At 42.6% G+C, this 17,653-nt stretch overlaps 1 long non-coding RNA gene across 2 annotated transcripts in view; it reads left to right on the forward strand.

Annotated features, from left to right (window-relative positions):
• LOC137369293 (uncharacterized) overlaps positions 1-16,174 on the forward strand; it is a 47,956-nt gene extending 31,782 nt beyond the window's left edge. Inside the window, exons 2-5 of one of the 2 annotated variants that reach the window (XR_010974915.1) lie at positions 6,499-6,717; positions 9,497-9,615; positions 12,805-12,968; positions 15,689-16,174. This is a non-coding gene — a long non-coding RNA (uncharacterized lncRNA). The other variant, XR_010974916.1, reaches the window with a different exon arrangement.
• Positions 16,175-17,653: the final 1,479 nt, after the last annotated feature.

Raw genomic sequence — 17,653 nt, forward strand, 5'->3', positions numbered from 1 at the left:
CGCCAACTTGCAAATGTCCTGTTTATCCCTACTCTCTGCTTCCTGTCCACTAACCAATCCTGCATCCATATTAATATATTACCCCCAACTCCATGGGCCCTTATCTTGTGTTTTAACCTTTTTGTGTGACACCTTATTGAATGCCTTTTGGAAATCCAAGTATACTACATCAACTGGCTCCCCTTTATTCACCCTGCTAGTTACATCTTCAAAGAACTGCAATAAATTTGTCAAACAGGATTTCCCTTTCATAAAACTGTGTTGACTCTGTCTGAGCATACTATGATTTTCTATGTGCATTGTTAAGACTTCCTTGATGATAGATTCCAGCATTTTCCCTTAAGGTTCTCTAATACTTTTTCTCTGCTAATGTTAATTTAAGTTTTCACTCTTATTAGCCCCTAATTCTGTTGTGTAATTTGTGTCTTCTACTGTGAAGACAGACACAAAGTATTTGTTCAACGTCTGTCATTTCCTCATTCCCCATGATAATTTCTCCTGTCTCTGCATCTAAGGGTCCAACTTTTTCTCTAGCTAATCTCTTTATTTTTGAAAGCTCTTACAATCTGTTTTTATATTTCTGGCTAGTTTACTCTCATTGTATTTTTTCCCTTTTTATCAACTTATTGGTTGCCCTTCGCTGATTTCTAAAACATTCCCAATCCTCAGGCTTACTATTATTCTTTTTTTTTTATTCATTCATGGGATGTGGGCATCGCTGGCAAGACCAGCATTTATTGCCCATCCTAATTGTCCTTGAGAAGGTGGTGATGAGCTGCTTTCTTGAACTGCTCCCATCCTTGGGGTATAGGTACACCAACAGTGCTGTTAGGAAGGGAGTTCCAGGATTTTGACCCAGTGACAGTGAAGGAACGGCGATATAGTTCCAAGTCAGGATGGTGTGTGACTTGAAGGAGAACTTGTAGGTGGTGGTGTTCCCATGCATTTGCTGCCCTTGTTCTTCTAGGTGGTAGAGGGCACAGGTTTGAAAGGTGCTGTTGAAGGAGCCTTGGTGAGTTGCTGCAGTACAACATTACAAGCTGCTTCTTTTAATCTAATACTAACAATAAGTTCCTGAGTAAGCTGCAGATCTTTCTTACTCGATTTTTGTTTTTTAAAGGAACATATTTTTGTCTTAACATTTTTAATTTTTTTTAAAATGTTATTTTGAATGTTTATTTACTGCCATACATTCTAGTCTATTTACCCAATCTATCTTAGCCAGCTCTCCCCTTATACCTATATAATTGGCTTATTTTAAGTTTAAGATTTTTGTTTTGTGCTCGGTACATCTCAAACTTAATAAGTAATTCAATTGTATTATGATCACTTTTCCCCAGAGGATCTTTTACTATGAGATTGCTAATTAACCCTACCTCATTACACAACACTGGATCTAAAATAGCTTTATTCCTAGTTTGTTCCACAACATATTGTTCCAGGAAACTATCACAAAAGCATTCTACAAATTCATCTTCCAGACTACCTGTAGACTGGACAAATCAAATTGGCAAAGGAAGTTTAAAATCCCCCATGATTATTGCATTGCCTTTGTTACAAGCTGCAATTATTTCTTGCTTGATGATCTGTCTAATGGTATCCAGTTAGGGACCCAATAAGCTACTCCCACCAGCATTTTCTGACCCTTGTTATTCCTAATTTCCACTCATACTGATTCTACTTCCTGATCTTGTGAGCCAGAATCCTTTCTAACTACTATCCTTATGTCATCCTTTACTGTCAGGGCTAGTACTATTCCTTGTCCATTCTGCCTGTCTTTTTGAAGTGTGCTGTACCCTGGAACATTTATTTCCCAAACTTGGTCACTATGTAACCAAGTTTCTATAATGGTGATTAGTACATTGGTACCAATGACATAGGTAGGAAGAGGGATATGATCCTGCAGAAAGAGTTTAGTGAGCTAGATAAGAAATTAGCAAGCAGGACCTCAAAAGTTGTAATCTCCAGATTAGTCCCAGTACCATGCACAAGTGAGTATAGAAACAGGAGGATAGTGCAGATGAATGCGTGTCTGAAAAGATGGTGCAGGAGGATGGGCTTTAGATTTCTGGGGAACTGGGACCAGCTCTGGAGAATGTGGGACCTGTAGAGGCCGGATGGGTTGCACCTGAACAGAGCTGGGACAAATTTCCTGCGGGGCGATTTGCGAGTGCTATTGGGGAGGTTTAAACTAACTTGGTGGGGTGTGGCAACCAGGAGATAATACAAGAGAGGAACACCGAGGTGCACAGAGAATTAGAAGAGACGGATAGCATTAGAGTAGGAAATAGCAAAGTATTAGGCATGGTCAGCATGAGAGCATTAGCCATTACTAGAGAAGGGGGTAGTTCTGTATTAGATGGTATTGGACTGAGAAGGACTACGAGGAATGCATAGACAAGATTACAATGCATGTGTGTAAACGCACGAGGAGTGGTGAATAAGGTTGGTGAGCTCCAAGCACAAATAGAAGTATGGGAATATGATGTCAATGTGGCTTAAAAATGGCAAGGACAGGTAGTTTAATATACAAGGATATAAAATGCTCAGAAAAGATAGAGAAGGAAAAAAGCAAGGTGGGGTAGCAGTCCGTCCTGATTAGGGAAGACATTGCAGTGCTGCAAAGGAAGGATGTCCTTGAAGGGGCAAAGACAGAATCCATTTGATTAGAGTTGAGGCGCAAAAAGAGTATGATCATTCTACTAGAGGCATTCTGTAGGCTTCCAAATAGCGGGAGAGATAGAGGAGCAAATCTGCAGGGAAATCACAGAGATGCACAAGAACTATAGAGGGGTGATATTAGGGGCATTTAATTACCCAAATATCGATTGGGATAATTTTAGAGTAAAGGGTAAGGATGGGGAGAAATTCTTCAAAGGTGTACAGGAGAACTTACTTGATCAGTATGTTCTCAGCCCAACTGGAAAAGAGGCCCTGCTGGATCTGGCTCTGGGAAATGAGGTGGGCCAAGTGGACCAAGTGCCTGTGGGGGAAGCACTTGGGTAAGAGTGATCATCCTATCATAAGGTTTAGACTAGTAATGCAGAAAAGCAAGGAACAAAATAATATAGAATGTCTAGATTGGAAGAAGGCTAATTTCAACATGATGAAAAAGGATCTAGCCAGGGTAGAATGGAACCAGAGACTGGCAGGAAGAGTTGTATCAGAACAATGGGTTATTTTTAAGGAAGAGATGCTTCAGGTACAGGCTAGGAACATTCCAACAAAGGTGAAAGATAGGGGAGCCAAGAACAGGGCTCCTTGGTTGATGAGGGAGATAGAGATGATGATGAAACAAAAAAGAGGGTGTATGCTGCGTGTCAGGTGAACTCATCAAGTGAGAAACAGGCCATATACAATAAGTTGAGAGGAGAGGTGAAGAGGCAAATAAGACTGGCAAAGATAGAATATGAAAATAGAATGGCAGTCAACATAAAAGGGAACCCAAAGATCTTCTACCAGCATGTAAATAGTAAGCGAGCAGTGTGAGATTTAGAACCTTACTTATAATTTGTTCTTGGACCAGACAATAAGAATCCAGACAGGGAGATACCTGATGTAGTGGTATCAGGATGATTTATTAAGGCTAAAAGCAATACTTAACAAATCCAAGGGAGTCGATATCCTAGTCCAGATGGCCTTTTCTCTCCACCACCGCTAGTGGCACAGACAGCTCATTACTCCTCTTCTCGTCTCCCCCTTTGTCATCTGTGCACCAAACCTCTCCAGGTCTGTCCTTTTATTCTTTGTAGCTGGTGGCTCTTCCTGTGCATGATTGGTTGGTTTATACATATCACTGTTTTGATTGGTCCTGCCATTTTATTTGTCAGTACATTAATCATGATCACATGCGCAAAACAATATGTACAAATGATCCATTATAACCTTGAGGTCCATTAGGTCATACATTTCTGGCGAGACTCATCCTGCTTTTCTGTTACATTTTGATCACAACTTCTTACATCGTTTTCGATATCTGTTCTTTTCCTTGTGATTACCAGAGTAATCATTTTCCAGTAAGATACACAGCTAAAGTTAACTCTTCATTTACCAAAAGCTTATACAAAACATATATATATAAATATGAAAGTACATAAAATTCATAATACAAAAAAAAGGCCAGTAAAAATGACAGAATCCACATTTCTTACAGTCCCCACCTTGAGGATGAAACGTAGCATTGCATTGATTCCTCACAATTAATCAATTTTTTTCCTAATAAGGTAATGTCAGTAAGCATTTTGCCTCAAGGGTAAGTCTTTTGTAACGCATTTTAAACGAAGCAATGCGAGAATACCAAGCACAATCAATATTACTTGCACAAGCAAAACAATCAGGACAACATCCTCACCAAGGGTGTTGCCCTGCATTATATGTGGTCTACCGCCAGTGACTTTCTCCTAATCTTTTAATCGCGCTCTCCCCCTGTTCATTGTTCTGCCTTGTCTTAATTAGATGTTTCTGGGATGTTGTCATTCTTTCTATTATAGATTTCAGATTTAGAGACAGAGGGGGTATGGGATGTCTGAACTGAGCTGCTGCTTTTAATGCTTCCCCTTGCAACCCGAGGTTCATTCTTCGTTCGGTGATATTGTGGACCGGTACAGGAAGCAAATCACTACTTCCTATCCGGGTAATCTGGGTGGGTTTGAAGCAGAATGTAGGCTCTGAGATGGGGCACCATATTGGCCCATGCTTCATTTTCCGAGCAGTGGAGGTGACACAGTACATTCCCATCTATAGGTGTGTGTGTTGATCATGCTTTTCTCCCCACTTCTGTACACTCATCTTGTAGTTTGGTGATTCCTGGTCTAAAATGAACCTGCAAGCTGCTTTCCCTGGGTTCCTGACATTACATCGACATATATAAATTCCACCTCTTTCTGAGCAGCACTTGAGGCTAGGGCTATCCCAAATGTAATCTCAATGGATCAAGATGGTTGGGTGGGATGCATAGAACACATGATCATCTTGTTCCGGGGTCCCTATAGGTTCCAGCCTGAAGACTTCCACTCTGTACCCTCCTGCAAATGAGGCAACCACAGGACCACAGGTACCACGGCGTCATTTCCGTAGTCCCTATCTCTCTTCACTAAGTAGGTTATTTCATGTTGTCTCGCTCTCTTTATGTTACTTCCATCTCCAAACCATCTCCTGATCATACTGCTGTTTATAAAGACTGGGAAATGATTTTTCTCTGTCATCGAATCCTGTCCTCACCTGATCCAACATGTAACTCCCATAAATAGCGCAGGTGACAGCTTTAGCTATGTATTTCTCTGCCTCCCATTTATCCTTAATTCTTTCATTTACAGTCTTTTGGATCTACTGAAAGAGGGTTACCTCATCACGGGCAGTTAGGGAATCTTGGTTAAACTCCTGAAACACATCCCTGTCTTCCTTGTTTATATCTGATAGAATTTACTTCAGCTGTCGCTCGTTGCCTCGTCATGTTCCCACATGTTTTCAATATCTAATCTGTTCCAAGCTGCCGGACCTGGAATTGCACTGATACCGATCCATTCCTGCAGTCCTCTCCTTTTCCTAGAAAGGGTTCCATTCCCATTGGCAAAGCTGGTTCCTTGAGCAGTAACTGGCCTCTGGTTCAAGTCCCAGGATCCCTACTTATTTTGAGCATGATTTTTAGCCAAAGTGTCCCTCACTATTTTCTCTACCAGCCAAATCGTAAAAGACCTGGTATTCTCGTGGACATTGGCTTGGTGGAAGGGGTATGTTTCCAAACTGCAATAGAACAGGCACAATTTCATACCTCACATTGTTATATAGTTGTTTATATGCTCGAACAACCACTAACCCAGTTGCTGGACCTTTATTCAACTGGGGACACCATGAATCAGGGTCGGTGTCGCTTTCCTTTCCAGTCCCTATGCTGTTTCTTTTGGAGGACTCGGGTTTGGCATTCTCTATTATCATAATCTTACTCTTGATGATACTAGACATTGATGCTGGGTCAAATCCTACTCTTGGTGATGTACAGCACCTCACTGTCCCTTGGTGTCTCTGGCTTAACTTGGGCCAATTTAATGATTGTAAGTCCATTCTAGTATCCTTTGTCTTGCTCCTTCAGAAAATGCTTCCCTCCCTACTGCAAACATGGGTACTATTTTCCCTGTCACCCCTTATGATGCACTTTTGCATTTGATCCTCAATCCCTCACCCAGTTTTATAATTACTAGTATGGTCTACTTGTCAACGCTCATGGCCCTGTTACATTGGTTGCAAAAAATTGTCATAATACAGAAAGTTTCGAACTTGGGTAGGTCTGTTGCTTTGTCTTTGCTTGTTTCCTTTCAGACAATTGTTTTTATCATACGTCCACCAGCTCCCCGCACTGTTGTCACCAGAGTACAAAGCATAATGACGTTTCGTAGCTCCATCTAAAATGATACAAGTGCAGGATTTACTCTTTCACAGTTTTTAACTGATTGATATGATACCATTTCCTTTCTTTATCATCATCTTTCCCTTTTTTCCTAGGGGACTGAATCAAATATATGGCCGGATTGAGTTTATCAATGATGGGAAATGGCCCATTCCACTTGGGTTCAAATGCATAATTTGAATAATAAATCCCATAATTTAAATAAAAGCAAAATACTGCGGATGCTGGAAATCTGAAATAAAAACAAGAAATGCTGGAAATACTCAGCAGGTCTGGCAGCATCTGTGTAGAGAGAAGCAGAGTTAACGTTTCAGGTCAGTGACCCTTCTCCATAATTTAAAACCATGACAGTATCACCTACTTGGTATTCAAATGGCTGTATCTTCTTGTCAAAGTACCTTTTGATCTGTTTTTTCGATTTTCCCAGGTTTCTAGCAACACATTGGTTAACTTGTCCCATATGTTCTATCAGCTGTTCTAACCATTTGGAGCTACAGGGTTCTATGGTCATGGGGACCATACCAGTAAGGGTGAGATGTTCTGGAATTCTCATTAACCTTCCAGTCATTGCCTGATAGGGTGAGATTCCTGTTGTCTTGTGAGGGGTGGACCATATGGCCATAAGACACATAGGCAGCATGTTAGCCCATAGAGCAGGGTGATCTGTACATAGCTTTCTAAGCATTGCTTTTAACGTCCTATTTCCCTTTTCCACTATCCCTGAGGTTTGTGGATGGTATGAAATATGTAATTTATGGTGGATGGCCAACAATTCTTGCAATTGGGAATATTCTTTTTCCTGTAAAATGGGACCCTTGGTCACTATCCACCTGTAGTGTTAGTCCCCACCTACAGATCACCTCATTCAATAAAATTCTGGCAGCAGTGACTGATCTACAGAGGAAGGCCTCAATCCACTTGGTAAATTGATCTATGTCAACCAAGGCATATGTGTAGTTGCTCTGGGTTGGGAGCAAGGGGCCAATAAAGTCAATTTGAAGGTCTGTCCAAGGGCCTTCTGGGATGCAGAACTGTGCAAGAGGGCATGGTTAGTATCGGCATGCGGGTTTTGCTGCAGGCATGGCAGACAACGGGACACATAGTGATTGACATCATTCTCTGTTGTGGGCCACCAAGCCGTGGCTAGGGTCTTGTCTTGGGTGGATTCTGCTGAGTAGTGACCCCTGGTCGTGTGGGAATGGAAGAGGAAAAGCAGCTCCTCTCCAACCACCAGTGGAACACACACCACAGCAAGCTTATCTAGGCTGGGCTAAGACATGAACAATGGGACTATGTTAGCTGACTTAGACATGACTGTATAGATTGCCGAGGGCGCAGGCAGTGGTTAGTCCTGTTCATGCCAGGCAATGACTGTGGCGTAGGGGTCATACTGTTGCTGGAGTGAACCAAGATCTATAGGGTCAGAGGGTTTTGTAGCTGCAACGAGACAGCATTGGTCAGTATCCCAAGCTCCCCACTTTCATAGAAAGATACAGCACTGAAACAGGCCCTTCGGCCCACCAAGTCTGTACTGACCAACAGCCACCCGTTTATACTATTCCTACATTAATCCCATATTTCGCACCACATCCCCACCATTCTCCTACCACCTACTTACACTAGGGGCAATTTACAATGGCCAATTTACCTATCAACCTGCAAGTCTTTGGCTGTGGGAGGAAACCGGAGAACCCAGCGAAAACCCACGTGGTCACAGGGAGAACTTGCAAACTCCGCACAGGCAGTACCCAGTACTGACCCGGGTCGCTGGAGCTGTGAAGCTGCGGTGATAACCACTGTGCCGCCCCTGTCATCAGATTCCTATTTGCCAGAGAGCGCAGCTTCTTTGGCTGCCTCATCGGCTTCCGCATTACCTTCGCTGTGAGCTTGACCTTTTTATGAGCTACAATCTTGCCAATGTGGCAGGGCTGGGAAGGGTTTGGTAGGGCGCCCATAACTTCTGTAACCAGGGGCCATGAGCCAAACGATTACCAGCTGAGGTTTGGTAGGCATTCCTCTGGTACAGGGGAAGGGCTAGTATAGCATTGATGGCGTAGACACTATCAGACCAAATATTCACGGGCCTATCAGATGTTTCCCTAACAGCCGTTAATAAAGCAAGAATTTAAGCGAGCTGAAAGGAGTATCAGGAACAGTGTTGTTTGATTACTTTGGTAGAATCACTGCATAGCCCATGTTAGGTGTTCCTTGCATGTGATACGAAGAACCATTGACGTAGACGTCCAGGGCTACCTTAAGAGACTCCTTCAAAACGGGATGTGAATTGAAATCAATAAGGGGCAGTGGATATTTGTGGGGGTCGCCCTCATATGTCAGGAACTGTGGGAGCAGTGTCGTTGACTTAGGGTTGATGTCAATGTCTAGCTGCAGTAATTCTAAAATCCACTTACTCAGTCTCTGTGAGCAGACCAGCAAGTCTGCAAGCTTCATTCACACGTTCAGTGGCATGTGTGGTGAATGTAAGATTATTTTTTGAAGGCCTGTAATATATGTGAGGTGTTGAACAGCCCAAAACATAGCTAGAAGGTGGCACTCACATACCGAGTACGTAGTTTCCGCTCCTTGCAGAATCCTTGCGGCGCAAGCTATCGGTTGTCGTCTCCCATTGTGTTCTTGACACAACACAACTGTCAGGCTTTGGTCTGTAGCCCGTACTTCCAGGTGAAACGGTTGAGTGGGATCGGGCGTCAGCAAGCAGGTCGCTTACATAACTGCCTGTCTGAGACTCGTTACAGCCGTGGTGTGATCCTTTGTTCAGCTGGACTGAACTCTGTCATTGGGGCCTTTTAAAAGTTCATACAAGAGCTTCACTAGCTCGGCAAAACCAGGATTAAAATTTTGCTGATAGCCGACAAGGCCTAGGAACGATCGGAGAGCAGTTTTAGCGGTAGGGAGCAGCAGTCTTTGGATGATTCCAACTTAGTGAGTGTCTGGACTTGTGCCATAGTGGGAGATCATAATCCTAAACAGGTGACTTCCTCTTGAAGTAATTAGGCTTTCTTAGGATTTACTTTAAATCCCGAGTCAGGATTGTTAACAGTTTGCCTAACAGTAACCGGTGCTTATCCACAGTTGCTGTTGCTATGAGCAGATCATCCACATTCTGCAAAAGACATTCAGGCTTGGAAAAACCTTTCAGAGCTGCTGCCATTCGCTTGTGAAAGATTGTCGAAGTACCGTGAAACCCTTGGGTAAGAAAGTCCAAGTATAGCTTTGGTCTTCAAACGTGAAAGCAAACTTATACTGATCTTCCTTTCTAACGGGGATGCTCCAGAACCCATTTGAAATATTCACAGTGGAGAAATATTTCGATCCTACTGGTACTTGTGACAAGAGGGTAGGGGTTTCCGCACAACTAGGGAACATGCCGGGGTCACAGAATTGAGCTTATGGTAGTCTATGGTTAGCCTCTAGCTGACATCTGTTTTTTTTAACTGGCCAAATTGTCGAATTAGTCGTGAAAGTGCCAGGCCTAACAATGCGTTGTTTGACAAGGGACTGAATTGTGTCCCTGATGTAAGGATAACTATCTTTGGGGATGGGGTACTGTTTAACAAAGGAGTGAGGGGATCCATTCATGCACTCTTCTTCCATCCTACCACAGTCATGTTTGTTAGTAGAAAAAGTGTCCAAATGCTGCAGAACAAGCCAACACACCTGAGGGTCCCCATATTCAGGAGGATTATGGGGGCATGGCTTTTTAATAGCAAAGTCAGAGTGAGCATCAGAAACTTCAAGAAAACTTTGCTTGCCTGACCCCAACCAAATGCAATTTCGGTTGTAGTCAATGACAGCTCCGCATTGATTCAAAACACCAGTTCCAAAATATTTGTCCGTAGACACTGACATTAGCAAAGGTGAAGATGATACACAGATGAAACCTCCCAATTGAAGTTCGAGGCCTTTCCTGTCTAAGCAGTGGTAGCTTTCCTATCAAATCCCAAAAGCGATAAGCAACTCTTGCCCGCCGCCGCAAAATGTTCAGGGTGTGGGGTATGGATGATGGTAATGGCGAAACCGGTATCAATTAGCATAGTCTATTGCCGGCCCCCCAGGAGAGCAACTGAGATGACTGATTGTCCGTTACCATCACGTTGGAACCCCACTTCCGACCAAGGGGGCCTGGCTCCTTCATCCAGACCCCAATGGCCCTTCAACAGAAGGTGGAGGAGGACTAGGGGAAGTGAATGGGCAAGTGGGTTGGGGGCCACTGGTAATTATTTGGGTCTTCATTAATGCCCTAGTTGTGCAATCTCCTGCTCAAGTCCTGAGGGCTTCGATTCAGGCACGGAGGTATAATTTGGGGGCAGATTGTGCTCCAGTGATTCTTGAGTCCTACGGTCTCTTGGAGGGGGTTTATGGCTCCAACAGTCACGGGCCAAGTGACCGAGTCTTCCACAGATATTGCAGGCCTTAGACTTATGGGTGGGGCAGGGGCCCAGGTTGGGAGCATATCTAGGGCCCTCCACTGCCGCAACTGGTTTCTTGCCTAAAACCCCTTTTGATTGGGACTTTAGGGTCCCTTTTATGAGGTCCCAGGCTCGGGTAGCGCAGACTAGTATGCTCTGAAACAGATGTCCCGAGCTCACAGTTACACCCATTGTCTGTTTAATGAGGGGCAGCAGGTTATTAAAGAAAATGAACTTAAACTGTTCATCTTTCATGCCATCAGCGGGATCATCGCAGGCTCATTCCAAAAGTGGCTGTACACATGGTACAGCTGCTTGGCAAAAGCTTGTGGTGACTCCTCAGCATTTTGTCTGGATGGATGCAATGCTGAGGGCATTAAGAATATGGGCCATGGTGGCATGTGGGTCAGTCAAAGTGTCATCGACAGCGTGCTCTAGGTTGGACTTCAGTTTTGAGTCACATGCAGCAAGCAGGATGCTCTTCCAATCTCCTGTTTCTAATTCGGAGTGACCCTGTGGAAAATTTGCCCAGTGCCTGTTCACCTCAAGGGGATCGTCCCTGTCTTGGATGGTCCCTAACTCATGTACGCAGGCTTGCAATTTGGTATGGGTCATTGGAGCAGAGCGTCGCTCTCTAAGGATTGCATCACCATCCCTGCCAGAAGTGGTTGTGGTTGTTACAACTGCCGCTGGAGGGCCAGGACAAACTTGGGATCCAAAGGACGTCTCGGGTTTCAACCAATTATCATGATAGCTGTATTGGACTGCCTTATTGGCTAGGTTATTCCAATCTATATCACCTCCCAGTTTGTCTGAGGAGTGGGGCCTATTAGGGACAATGAGGGTAATATATGCTTAGAGGCGCAGGGCAAGACTAATATAGTTAATGAGTTCTTTGTAAGGAAATGGAGGCTGACAAAATATCGATAGAGGCAGAGAATAGGAGCAATGGATAGGATAAAAATTGAGAGAGGGGAGGGACTAAAAAGTTTGGCTAAGCTTAGGGTTGAAAAGTTGTCTGGTCCGGATGGTTTGCATCCCAGGTTGCTAAAGGAAGTGGGGATGGAGATAGTGGAAGGGCTTGCCATAATCTTCCAATCTTCCTTGGATACAGGGGAGATACCAGAGGATTGGAGAGTTGCAAATGTGACACCCTTATTCGAGGGTGTATGGACAGTCTTCACAACTACAGGCCAGTTAGCTTAACATCAGTGGTGGATAAGGCTTTAGAAACGATAATCAGGGAAAATATCAATGGACACTTAGAGAGGTTCGAGTTAATTAAGGGTAGGCAGCATGGATTTGTAAAAGGCAGATCATGCTTGACTAATCTAATTGAATTCTTTGATGAAATAACCGAGAAGGTTGATGAAGGGAATGCAGTGGATGTTGTTTATATGGATTTTAAGAAAGCGTTTGATAAGGTACCACATAAAAGGTTGGAATAGGAGGGTCAAGTGTCCAACTGGATTAAAAAAATTGCTTAAGAAGAGAAAACAGACTTCTGAGACAGTTCTGCACAAGGCACAATGACCAGGAGCTCATCAGAGAGCAGTGCTGAGGCTGACATTTTACCAAGTTGTGTTGCTTTGTACAAGAAGATCTCCAGCTAAGGACATCAAGAGCAACATTATTGTCACTGGAAGTCAAGATGGAAACATCTCTGAATTGCTATGTACCAACCTGAAATTTGACAGCAATCAGCTGCTTTGTCACTAACTATTATATTGGTGCTGTGGCTGAAGCCTTCTCCCAGACCAGTTAATTGAGTTCACCAGCAGTCATGATAGCAGGAACAGAGGCAGCTTGGCTTCCACCAGCTGATGCATGACCCTAAAGTGCAGGGTATTAGCAGCAGCAGGCACATTGAGTTTCAGGTCTGTACCATGGAGTCTCAGGATTTCATGAAAAATTTAATTGCCATCTATCTCAAGTTGCTGACACTAACATATCTTAACTATTCTGATTTAGGATTATCCACCAATGAGGTTACAGAGGTCAGAACAGCCCTTTCCAAACCTCCAGGCTTACAGAAATCAAACAGGACATACCAATGAATAAGAATGTTAAATAGGACTGAGTTGCCCAAGCCTTCAGCTGGAATTCCAAGGGTCGAGGGCCTCTTGTACCTTAAGGTCAGTGGTTGGGGAGCCCTGCTTTAGCCTACCAGATATAAATTTGTGAATACAGACATAGTGAGTGCTGCTCCATTTACTGCTTCATCTCTGCATGACCTAGCTGGTTATCCTCAAGTCATTGTACTTCTTCCTCTTTTGCCCTTTTGGTTTTTGAACCAGCACTGGCATGCTCAGTAATTCACATGCAGGCAGTCTGAGCCTAATCTTAGTTATTGGGCTGTCTGCTAGAACTAGAAAAGTCATTCTTTTGTCCTTTTGCATTTCATCAAGAGGAAAATGAGATCCGCAACAGAAAAGTGAAGTGTTTGAATCCTACTGCAGTTATTGCCTGTGCACTCCAATTTATGTGAATACATTCACAAGTGCTAGTGAGTAAAATTCTCACTAACTGCTTGAGAAATATGCAAATTAGCATAAGTGCAAATACACACTGGCCAGTTTCTGCAGAATTGTGAGGCACAAATCTGGCAGGAAAATATCCAAGTGCACCCATCAGACAGGTGTCAAACAAAAATGGGTGATCTTTAATTCTTATCTCTAAAGGACAGAAAAAAGTCTTGCTTTTATATAGCACCTTTCATGACCACAGGACTTCCCAAAGTGCTTTACAACAAATGAACTACTTTTGAAGCGTAGTCACTGTTCTGATGTAGGAAATGCGGCAGCCAGTTTGTGCACAGCAAACTACCACAGACTGCAGTGCGATAATGACCAGATAATCTGTTTTTGTTATGTTGATTGAGGGATAAATATTAACCAGGAAACCTGTTCTTCTTTGAAATAGTGCCATGGAACCTTTTATGTCCACCTGAGAGGGCAGAGGAGACGTTGCTTTAACATCTCATTTGAGAGATAGGGCCTCCAGCAATACAGCTGTCCTTCAGTACTGCACTAGATTATCAGCCTTGATTTTTGTGCTCAGGTCTTGGATTGAGACTTAAACCTACAACCTTCTGACTCAGAGGAGAGAGTGCTACCAACTAAGCCATGGCGGACACACAAAGGAGAAGAATATACCTCTCAATATTAAACAGTGCTTTCCATTTAAGCTATCGTATAGTAAAACTCTACAATTCAGTCCAGACACGGACAAAAATCATTCAGTGTTGTTCAGTGTTACTCAACACAATGCTGAAATGTTGCTCACAGTGAAGCTGTTGTACTGGTTCTATCATATGTCCATGTGTTCAGACTAAGTGGTGATAGACACATCCAATGCAAGAATTTCTGGAACAGTAAATACCACCTTCTACGTTATTCTCAGTGCCTGATGGGACAAAGATACTGGCTAGAAACCAAGATCTAATATGTTATGCAACGTTGAACTTCTACTGCATGAAGCAACTTCCAGATTTATGGGTGTCTGTGCCAGTACACTTGTGCTCTTTGAACCACTGGGTAAAAAGTATCATGTTTCAACCACTCCAGTACTGCACCTACAATGCCCTTGGGATTATTTTTCAAAATTCTTTTGAACCTAGAAATTACTGCTGGCAACATCAGCAGACAAGCAGTTAATACACTGGGATGATATTCGTCTGCCTGCTATTTTACAACAGGCTGTCACATTTTTGGGGTTCCTTTATCTATTTGACTCCAGACATTTTTGGCTTTCATGTTTCAGCCCTCGCTCCTGATGCTTGGGGAGTGTTTCAACTTGCCCAGATTTCACGATAAAATTTGTCATGTGCCTGGGTAATAGCTAATTTAAGCCACTGGTTTCATCCTGTGCTATTTTATGAATCTCCTTCTCTTTGGAAAGCAGCAGAATAACACTACACTAGACTTGAGTTAGCCTTTAACTGATTAAAAAGTAAAAACAAAACAAATAGTACCAATAATATAGAGTGTATTTTCCCATGGTGGTTAACTCTTTGAGTTGCACAAAATAATATGTATGGACATCATGTGTCTGGAATTACCACTCCACCCACAGAACTGAGGTCACACTAGTCACAGTAACAAACAACAACCTGTGAGACTGAGACTAGCTGATTGCCCCCCTCAACTATCCTCCTGCAATGTCTCTCCTCTACAGCCCACCTCCGTGATATTTCTATCTTATGATTCCAGTCCTACTTGTTGCATCATATTTATTACATTGCCTCCAATAATTTCTCCTCCCATGCCTGCACTTCCAGCTGTACCTCATGGCTCCATCCTCGATGTCCTCCTCTTTGTCATTTTTATATACTTCCGTGCAGCAGCATAAGGGCTAATTCAACAGTATCGAAAACTGGGCGGTAGTGAATCAGCTGCCCATTATACAGCCTGTCTAATTTTCCATCCACTGAAGCTTAATCCCATGACCTAACTCAGAGGTGAGTATGCTAGAACTGAGCCAAGGCTGTTACCTTATTGGAGATTATGAATTTTTCTTCAAAAAAAAATCCCTTTCTTTATTAGCAGCTGCTCAAGGGCAAAATAATTTGTCTCACTCTTCCTCTCTGCTTCTCACTTTTCTTCTCTGCTTTTTGCCCATACAATAGTTCTCAACAGATATGAAGTGAAGACCGTTTATTCATGTTCTCACGCTGTTTGGAGCAATTTAATTGCCGGTTGGCTTCTGCTACTTGCAATTTTGGTATTAGTTGCTTTTAAAAAATTGAGCATTTGATGGCCAATTATGTGCTGTTTCCTCGTTCCTTATTGTTAGTTACTGTTTTTGGTTAGGTCGTCTTTCATTAATTGAATATTTGATTGGTAATTTGTTACAGATAAGGCACATTCCAACAAATCACTAATTTTGTCCTGTAATTTTGCTGGTTGAGACGTTAAACCAAGACCCTGTCTGCTGTCTCAGATGAAAGACCTCGTGGCACTACTTCAAAGAAGAGCAAGGGAGTTATTCCCGGTGTCCAGGACGATATTTATCCTTCAACTAATATCACTATAACAGATTATCTGGTCATTATCACATTGATGTTTGTGGGACCTTGCTGTGCATTACAAAAGTGATTACACTTCAAAAAAGTGCTTAATTGACTGTAAAGCACTTTGGGGAATGGCCTGAGATTGGGAAATAATGCTATATAATGTAAATTCTTTCTTTATGGATATGTGATACTTTGAGCTGTGATGTCCTGAGGTGGGACACTTCTGGTATGATGTCTTTGACACATGTGTTGTGATGAATCCTAATCAAATAAACAACTTTAAATTGGAAAGGTAGCTATTTGCAATTTACAGCATCACTATAGCAACCTTTAGGAGAGAGCTGACAAAGCTCAGAATACCACTTTTGAAAGATTAGTGGATAGAATGAAAAGGTTAAAATACGTCCCGATCAGTTTATTTGAAGAAAGGAAATTTTTTTTTTAAGCAAACACAAGATGCAAATGAAGACAGATGGGGAGGAGCAAGAATAGAGTTGAGACAACATACCATCAGTGTGAATGCAATTTCAAAATTCACTCAATTAAAGTTATTTAACAAGTATAGCGTACATAGGAAAAAAAACATGCATCAGTGATGCTCTTGATGAAATAGACAAAGTGTAGAATGTTCTGTGTCATTAACTGGGGTACTTTATTCAGTGTTAAAGTGCTGAATAAAGATTATTGCATTGACAGCGAGTGCTTAATACATTGAATGTACTAAGGTCATAAGAACTAGGAGCAGGAGTAGGCAATTCAGCCCCTCGAGCCTGCTCCGCCATTCAATGCGATCATGGTTGATCTCGTCTCGGCCTCAACTCCACTTTCCTGCCCGTTCTCCATAACCCTTCAACCCATTACTAATTAAAAATCTGTCTATCTCCTCAAATTTACTCAATGTCCCGGCATCCACTGCACTCTGGGGTAGTGAATTCCACAGACTCACGACCCTTTGAGAGAAGTAATTTCTCCTCCTCTCTGTTTTAAATCTGCTACCCCTGATCTTAAAACTATGACCTCTTGTTCTAGATTGCCCACAAGAGGAAACATCCTCTCTACATCTACTTTGTCAATCCCCTTATAATCATCTTATATACCTCAATTAGATCTCCTCTCATTTTTCTCAACTCGAGAGTAAAGGCCTAAACTGCTCAATCTCTCTTCATAAGACAAACCCCTCATCCTTGGAATCAATCTAGTGAACCTCCTCTGAACTGCCTCCAATGCAACTACATCCCTCCTCAAGTAAGGGGACCAAAACTGTACACAGTACTCCAGGTGCGGACTCACTAATGCCTTGTACAGTTGCAGCAACACTTCCCTACTTTTATATTCTATTCCTTTCGCAATAAATGCCAAAATTACATTTGCCTTCCTTATCTGCTGTACTAGCTTTCTGCGATTCATGCACGAGGACACCCAGATCCCTCTGCACCGAAGCATTCTGAAGTTTCTCTCCATTTAGGTAATAATTTGCCTTTCTGTTCTTCCGACCGAAATGGATATCCTCACACTTATCCACATTAAACTCCATCTGCCAAATTTTGGCCCATTCACCGAACCTATCCATATCCATTTGTAAATTTCTTATTTCTTTATTGCAACTTACTATCCCACCTATTTTAGTGTCATCTGCAAATTTGGCTATAGTACCTTCTATCCCTGCATCCAAGTCATTAATATAGATTGTAAATAGTTGGGGCCCCAAGGACCGAACCCTGTGGCAACCCACTAGTTACATCTTGCCAACCAGAAAAAGACCCATTTATCTCGACTCTCTGTTTTCTGTTGGTTAGCCAATCCTCT

Source organism: Heterodontus francisci, chromosome 4 (genome assembly GCF_036365525.1).
Source record: "Heterodontus francisci isolate sHetFra1 chromosome 4, sHetFra1.hap1, whole genome shotgun sequence".
NCBI classification, from domain to species: Eukaryota; Metazoa; Chordata; class Chondrichthyes; order Heterodontiformes; family Heterodontidae; genus Heterodontus; species Heterodontus francisci.